At 38.6% G+C, this 8,052-nt stretch overlaps 1 protein-coding gene across 3 annotated transcripts in view; it reads left to right on the forward strand.

The window, feature by feature from the left end:
* Positions 1–8,052, forward strand: part of GRM7 (glutamate metabotropic receptor 7) — a 1,182,365-nt gene that overhangs the window by 267,222 nt on the left and 907,091 nt on the right. The window lies entirely within an intron of this gene.

Below are 8,052 nucleotides of genomic sequence, written 5' to 3' on the forward strand. Positions count from 1 at the left end.
TAGAGGAAAGTTGTAGGTTTCATCATTGCTACTCTGCACCCTGACTGGCTCAACTCCTCCCCATGGAGAGTACCCCCACTTCCTCATTTCTGCTTTTTAGATGGTTCATTTTAAACCTAGAAGTGTGGCAAAATTTACCAACTGCAATAGTAGAACTCCATATACCTTATTTGCATGATTCTACTTTAACAGTAACATGCACCTTATTTACATTATTAGCAAGCTGTACCAATGCCCTAGAAGGGTCACAAACACTTCCCTTCTGCATAATCGTACTGAGAGAGTCAGTGGCCATTACAGACTATGGTTAAAAGGCAAACACTTCCCTTCTGCATAACCCTACTGAGACAGACAGTGGCCATTACAGACTATGGTTAAAAGGCAAACACTTCCCTTCTGCATAACCCTACTGAGACAGTCAGTGGCCATCACAGACTATGGTTAGAAGGACCTAAGCAAGCACTTCACTGTCTCACCTCCATGTTGTTTGCAATTGTTGGATTTCGTATATTTAATACTAGTAGAATATGGTAGGGAGCCACAGAACCTTTTAAAGAAGAGGGGTAAATTGTATATTCTCAGCTATTATACCCTGATGATAAACATTAAAATGGCAAAGGGACAACAGCAAAATAAAGCCTGATGCATATGGATTTTATCTTTTCAAAGCCGATGTTAATTTACAAAATTGAAAGTGATTACCCAAAATTATTTTTAAAATTCTTCACAGAGTTCCCTTATTTCCTCAGTAACAGCTGTTTCTGCCTTTAGTGATTCAAGTTTGTGTATTATGAATGTTGAAATGATATACCAGGAAGTGCAATCTATGGCAATTTGTATGACTTGATAATGAATTAACCATTTCAAATCTAGTAGACCATTATTTCTAGTATTCTTCCTTTGTTAAAATAATAACCATTAACTCTAGATCTGTGATTATTAAAAGATGGATTGAAGCAGCTTTGAAGCATACTTCCTCCTCTATGCTACATAACATAATACTGTGGATACATTAGTAGTTTTTATTATCAAATTTGGGTTAACAACTAAACAAATATGGTGTTCATCAAGAAATGCCTACTAACCCTGACATTTAGATCAAATATATATATTTTTTACTTATGCGTGGATTAATAGTATATATTATTTATCCACTGTATTTTTAGTTTATTAAACCAGCAATTAAGATATAGGAATGTCAAGGCGACAGCATATATCTGGAAATGTTTGTGTTACTCTACAAAAAGACTATAGCTTTGTTAGGGAAAACCTTTAGAAAATACTTTAGGTACCATTAAATAAATCTAAGGTAGGTAATAACTATATGATGTGGCCCATTTGCATGCGCTGCAAGGAGGTGTCACAATCCGTTATGACTCCTTGGAGTGTTAGGTTATGCACATGATGCATTTTCTATTTAAGGAAGAGATGACATCTTGTATGCATACATATCATATCAATGATGGTTTCTTTTTCCCATTGAAGGCCCGTATATGTCTGTAAACATACCTATATGACTGTCAAATATGTTCCTTTTAAAGAATAGGCAAAAGCCATATATAGAGGTATAAATATAAGCATGTACATATGTAAATATATAAGGATAGGGGTACTGATCTATGTACATTTATTTATATGTTAAATTATTAAGGTAGCAGATGGAATTTGGGCCTCTGCTTAAGTCTTCCCTCAATACTTTGTTCTAATAACCTGGTACTCCATGATATTCACCTTCCCAACGTGATCGCTGAAGACAAAATGGGTGCATAAAAAAATGTGGTGAAAAAGCTGATGGTGCCTGGCTATTAAAAGATATAGTGCCTGGGGTCGTAAAGGCTTTTGAAGTTAAACAAATGGCCATCTAGCAGGGAAGCAACAAAGCCCACATGTAAGAAGCACACCAGCCTGTGTGATCAGGTATCAGATGGGATCATGTATCAGAAGATCATAAACAATTATATCGATGTGAAGGAGAGGGGTTGGAATGGAGACCCAAAGTCCATCTGTAGACAACTGGACAACCCCTCACAGAAGGGTCACACGGAAAGGACAATTTACCCAGGGTGCACAATAGCACCAATGAAACAAATAATATTCCTCTGGTTCTTTAAAGCTGCCTACCCCCTTCGCTTCCCCCGCAACTATTATGACCTGCTAGACTGGAGTATGTATATCAGCACAGATAAGAACTTTTCAACACATGGAGGCCAGGACAGATAAACCCCTCAGAAATAGTAATGGGAGTAGTGATACAATGAGGGTAAGGGATGGGGAGGGGGCAAAGGGGGAACTGATAGCAATGATGGATTTATAACCTGCCCTGAGGGAGGCAGTGAATAACAGAAAAGTGGGTGAAGAGGTACAATGGATGGTGTATGATTATATATATATATGTATATATATATGATGTAAGATATATATGTATATATATAATTTATATATAAGATAAATTATATATATATAATTTATCAAGGGTTCACGAGGGTGGGAGATTGGGGGAGGGATGGAAAAAAAGAAGAAATGATAATAAGGGCCCAAGTAGAAAGATAGTGTTTTGAAAATGTCGATGGCAACATATGTGCACGTTTGTTAATATAATTGATTTATGATGTGTTATAATATCTGTAAGAGTTCCCAATAAAATGATTTAAAAAATATCATCCTCCCCCCACGGAACTTTATAGTTTTAAATTATCTGTAACTAGTAATGTTGGATTTGAGTCTCTACTGAGTGACACAGAGAGTTAAGCACTAATACCTGGAAAGAGTGGCAATTTAAACCTACTCACCTGTGCCTTAGAAGATAGGGCTGGCAATTTGCTTCTGACATGTCAAAGCCTGGAACATTGTGTGGAGAAAGTTTACTCTGGAATGCCTGAAGTTGGCAAAAGTCAGAATTAACTTAACAGCAACTAACAACAATTACAATATTATTAGATTATACGATTCTTAAGGCCAAGGCCTATATGAGGGTAAGCTAAAAAAGAATATTGCCGCTGTCATTCCAGTTCCTACCCACACTGAAATAAAATGTGTTCAAGCATATCTCTGTGATTAATGGATGGCTGCATACGAGTTGTGTAAGTAACACGTTTGTCTTAATCTCCTTATTGTTGTTGTTAGGTGTTGTGGAGTAAATTCCCTAGGTACAAGAGAACAAAACACTTCCGGTCTTGCGCCATCCTGATAATTATTATGTTTGAGCTCATACTGTGTCGGTTTATCTCCTTTAATTTTTTCTCCTTTTAGCTACCCTTCCATTATTAAGCAGGACATCCTTTTCCAGAGACCAGTCTTTCCCAAACTGTATGAAAATGAACTGTTGAGATCCTTGCTTCTACTCTCAGGAGTGTTCCGGCTGGCTGTACTTCTTCTAAGACAGATTTGTTCTATTGGTGGTCTATGGTGCTTTCAATATTGTTCACCAGCACCATAATGCAAGTACACTTATTTTCCTACTGTCTCTCTTATTCAATATCCAACCTTCACATGTTCATGAGGAAATTGAAAATACCACGGTTTGGGTTAGGTGCACCCTTCCTCCTCAAAGTAATACCCTTGCTCTTCAAACCTCAAAGTTCTGTGCATCAAAAATATTCAATGCAATGTGTTATTTGATTTCTTGATGCTGTCTCCTTCAGCATTGATTGTGGATGCAAGAAAGATGAAATGCTTGAAAGTTTCTGTCTTTTCTCCCTTCATCATGATGTTTCTACTGGTCCAGTTGTGAGGATTTTGGTTCCCTTTACATTGAGTTGTAATCCATGATTTTCTTCAGCAAATGCTTCAAGTCCTCCTCACTTTCAGCAAGTAAGGTTGTGCTTTTTGCACAGTGTAGGTTGTTACTAAGTCTTCCTCCAATCCGGATACCACAATTCTTCTTAATGTAGTCCAGAGTACCTGATTATTTGCTCAGCACACAGATTGAATAAGTGCGGGAAGAGGATCCAACCCAGATGCACATCTTCCTTGATTTTAAAACTTAGCATTCCTTTGTTCTATTTGTACAACTGCCTTGTGGATCCTGTACAGGTTTCACCTGAGCACAATGAAGTGTTCTGGAACTCCATTCTTCTTAAGGCTATCCAAAGTTTGTTATGGTCCACACAGCTGAATGTGTTTTCATCATTAATAAAATCCAAATATTTTTCTAGGATTCTCTGCTTTCAACCAAGGTCTGTCTGATGTCTGCAGTGATATTCCTATTTCAAGTCCTGGTCTGAGTCTGGCTTGAATTTCTCACAGCTTCCTGTTAATGGAATGCTGCAATCATGGTTGAATGATATTCAGAAAAAAATCACTTGCATGTGATATTGATATTGCTCTATAATTTACACATTCTGTTAGGTCACTTTTCTTTGGACTGGATATATGATGTGGCTCTCTTTCAGTCAAGTCGCCAGATAACTGTGTTCTACAATCCGTGTGAGTGAGGGAGCAAGTGCTTGCGGTGCTTCATCAGCTTGTGGCAATATTTCAATGGATATTTAGTCAATTTCTGGAGCCTTGTTTTGCAATAATGCCTTCATGGCAGCATGGACTTCTTCCAGCACCATTGGGTCTTGCTCATGTGCTACCTTTTGATATGGTTGAATGTCAACTAGTTCTCTTGGGTACAGTGACTTTCTGAATTCTTTCCATTTTATTTCGATGCGTCCAGCATTCCTCAATATTTTACCCGTAGAATCTTTACATATTACAACTTGAGGTCTGAATTTTTTCCTTCAGGTCTTTCAGCGTAAGATATGCTAGGGATGTTCATTTTTGGTTTTCTTAGCACACCTTAAAAGAAGAGAAAACTTTTGTGCAATGAAAAAAAGATTTTAAGGTCAGGGAGAATCTAAAAATTTTAACAGAACTCAGTGGATATCTTCCAAAATCGTAACTTTGCAACTAATGTCTGGGCAATGGTGCTCCCACTTGAAATAAAAGTTAGTATATGGATCACTCTTTTAAAGAAAAGTGGGGAACACTTCAAAGTTGAATTCAAGGCATTTCTCAGAAGATTCTAGTGACTGATTTTCCAGAGCTCAAGAGATAATAGTGAAGGGGGAACCGATTACAGGAATCTGTATATAACCTCCTCCCTGGGGGATGGACAAAAGAAAAGTGGGTGAAGGGAGACGTCAGACAGTGTAAGATATGACAAAATAATAATAATTTATAAATTACCATGGGTTCATGAGGGAAGAGGGAGGGGAAAAATGAGGAGCTTATACCAAGGGCTGAAGTAGAAAGCAAATGTTTTGTGAATGATGATGGTAACCAATGTACAAATGTGCTAGACACAATGGATGTATGCATGGATTGTGATAAGAGTTGTATGAGCACCCAATAAAATGATTAAATAACAAAAAAATTTAAAAATAGTCATCGATTTTCTAAAAGGACCATCACGAAGGCTTATTAGGAAGAAGTTTTAGGAAAATGAAAATAGCATTGGTAAGAAATAGGTCTAGAAAGTTGTGTCCAAGGTCTTGTTTTTTAAGTCACAACTACCCACCTGGTCATTCTTCAGTGGTAGGAAGGGCTGTCCCATGAAAATTGGTAATCTTACCCCGTCCACTCCTACATCCCTGGTCGTGTCCTTTCAGACTACTTTTTGTCTCAATTTCGAAGGAACCGAGTTTGAATCCATTAAGGATGCCCAAGCTGTTATATTGCCATGATGTAAATCAAAACTCAAAGCCTTCTTTGGAGAAGGGTAAATGTAGTACATTGAATTAGCTGATATGTGTCTTTAATGTGTCTTTTTAGTACCTACCAAATGGCTACAGGCAGGGCTATGCAAATATGAAGTTTTTGTGGCCCTATGAAAGGTGTGGATAGCTTGCTTATAATGTAAATAAGTAAGGTGGGGACATGCAAATAAGATTTATGGAACCCTAATATGGAGGTTGGTCAGTTTTGTAATCCTACTAGACTTAAAATGAGTCCTCTCAAAAGTGGAATCGATGATCTCCATGCCATCAAAAAGAAGAACCAGGAATGGAATGTCAAAAAGAAGAACCAGGAATGGAATGCATTCTTTAAACACCAGGACACCTGCAGGGAACCTTCTTGTCCAAGAGATAGCTAGCTGAGACAGCACCAGGGCATCAACTGTGGAAATAGAGGTACCAAGTACCAAGAGCATGAAATAGTGTTCTCGGCTACCCAGTCCACCAGTGATAAAGCTAATTGCCTTCAGGCAATAAGTGCCATAATATTGATTTTTCTTTTAAATTCAACGGAGACATGATGATCTGTGATGAAGGTTTGGTGTAAGAAATGGTAAAAATTTTGGAAGGTTGAGGCATGTTTGACCTTAGCCACCTAGGAATCAGCCTTGGACTGATGTTACTGTATATACTTCTGTATAAGCTGAGATTTTCAGCACATTTTTTATGCTGAAAAAGCCCTCCTCGGCCTATACTCAAGTGAGGGTCCCTCACTTACCTGTTCTCTGGTGCAGTGTGGATGTTCTCGGTCTCTCCCACTCATTTGCGTTTACCTGCAGCCTCTGTGGGTGTTCCGCTGACTGCTGATATCACTGCTCCTCTTTTCTCCTGCCTGCAGCCAGCGTCTGTGTTGTCCGGCTGTACTGGGCAAGAACCTGCCCGCTTCTGTGTGCTGGTACCCTGGGCGCACCGCATCCTTGTCAGATGACTGTCGGATGTGGCTGCTCTTCTTCTCCCGCCCTTCTCCAGGGCTGTGACCAATGACATAGCCTTGACAGTCTCACCTAAGCTTGGTCCCGCCCTCTTGCTCCGTCCAAGCATTGCTGGATACAAGTACCGGTATATCTCTGGTCTTGGATATACAGTATGTTTATTTACAGTACTTAGTCTGCTATATTTAATTTTTTATTTTCTTATTACCCTCTATCTGGACCCAGGGTTGACTATGCTTGCATAGAGCAGCCTGTGTTAGGGCTCATAATATACATGCTGCGTTGTGTACGCACTGTGGTACTGCATGTGCTGTGTTAGCACTTCCCATACATTTGAGGGAACGCTGCGTATGCAGTAATCCAGTGCATGCATTAACACAGTGCATACACAACGCAGTGTTTATATTATGAGCCCTAACACAGGGTGCTGTATGAAAATTCATGTCATCATATTCTGGCATATCATCAACCTGCGTTAGGTCTCAAATTATACAACCTACATTGTGTATATGTGGTAAGGCAGCGTATGTAGTAATGCAGCGCATGCAGTAACACAGTGTATACTTATTATTGATACCATATTGTTTTTGTTGACCCCCTTTCCCACTAACAGAGCTAGTTTACTGTTTTTCTGTGAAATAAATATTCAAAAACATTTCACCTACTGATGCAATTAATGTGATTTTATTGGTATCTACTTTTATTTTGAAATTTACCAGTAACTGCTGCGTTTCCCACCCTAGGCTTATCCTCAAGTCAGTAAGGTTTCCCAGTTTTGGTGGTAAAATTAGGTGCCTCAGCTTATATTCAGGTCAGCTAATACTTGAGTCTATACGGTAATTTTGATTCTCCTCTCTCCTTGTGAGTGTAAGCCCTGGTGGTACAGCTTCTTTGTATTGGGCTGAGATCCACATGTTTGGCAGTTCAAAATGATCTGCAGCTCAAAGGGAGAAAGACTGGGCTTTCTACTCTAATAAACAGTTATATTCTCAGAAACCTACAGGGAGTCTTGATGAGTTAGCCTTGCCATGATGTCAGTGAGTTTGGTTTTGAGTTTTCTCCTTGTGAAACCAGTGTAGGTCAGACATTACCTTCACACCATTTTTCAGAGAGAGAAATGAAAACACCACATTTAGAAGTGTATGGACCTAGAGAGAATATGTTTTGAGAAAGAATAGCCTCACATTTTGATATTCTTGCTTAATAAAAGTTTCTATGATTATTATATAAAATTCTCTGACTTAACCTCATCTTATTTGTGCTTAAACTTGTTTCAGGTCTAATATTTTCTCATATACTAAGAACTCAGTAACACTTATGACTGAATGAATTCACAAAGAGTGGATAGAAACATTGAGCCTAGAGAAATCACCCATTTAATTACACACGCCCACACACAC

Source organism: Echinops telfairi, unplaced genomic scaffold (assembly GCF_000313985.2).
Source record: "Echinops telfairi isolate 266 unplaced genomic scaffold, ASM31398v2 ScPeMD7_7474;HRSCAF=8512, whole genome shotgun sequence".
Lineage (NCBI taxonomy): Eukaryota > Metazoa > Chordata > Mammalia > Afrosoricida > Tenrecidae > Echinops > Echinops telfairi.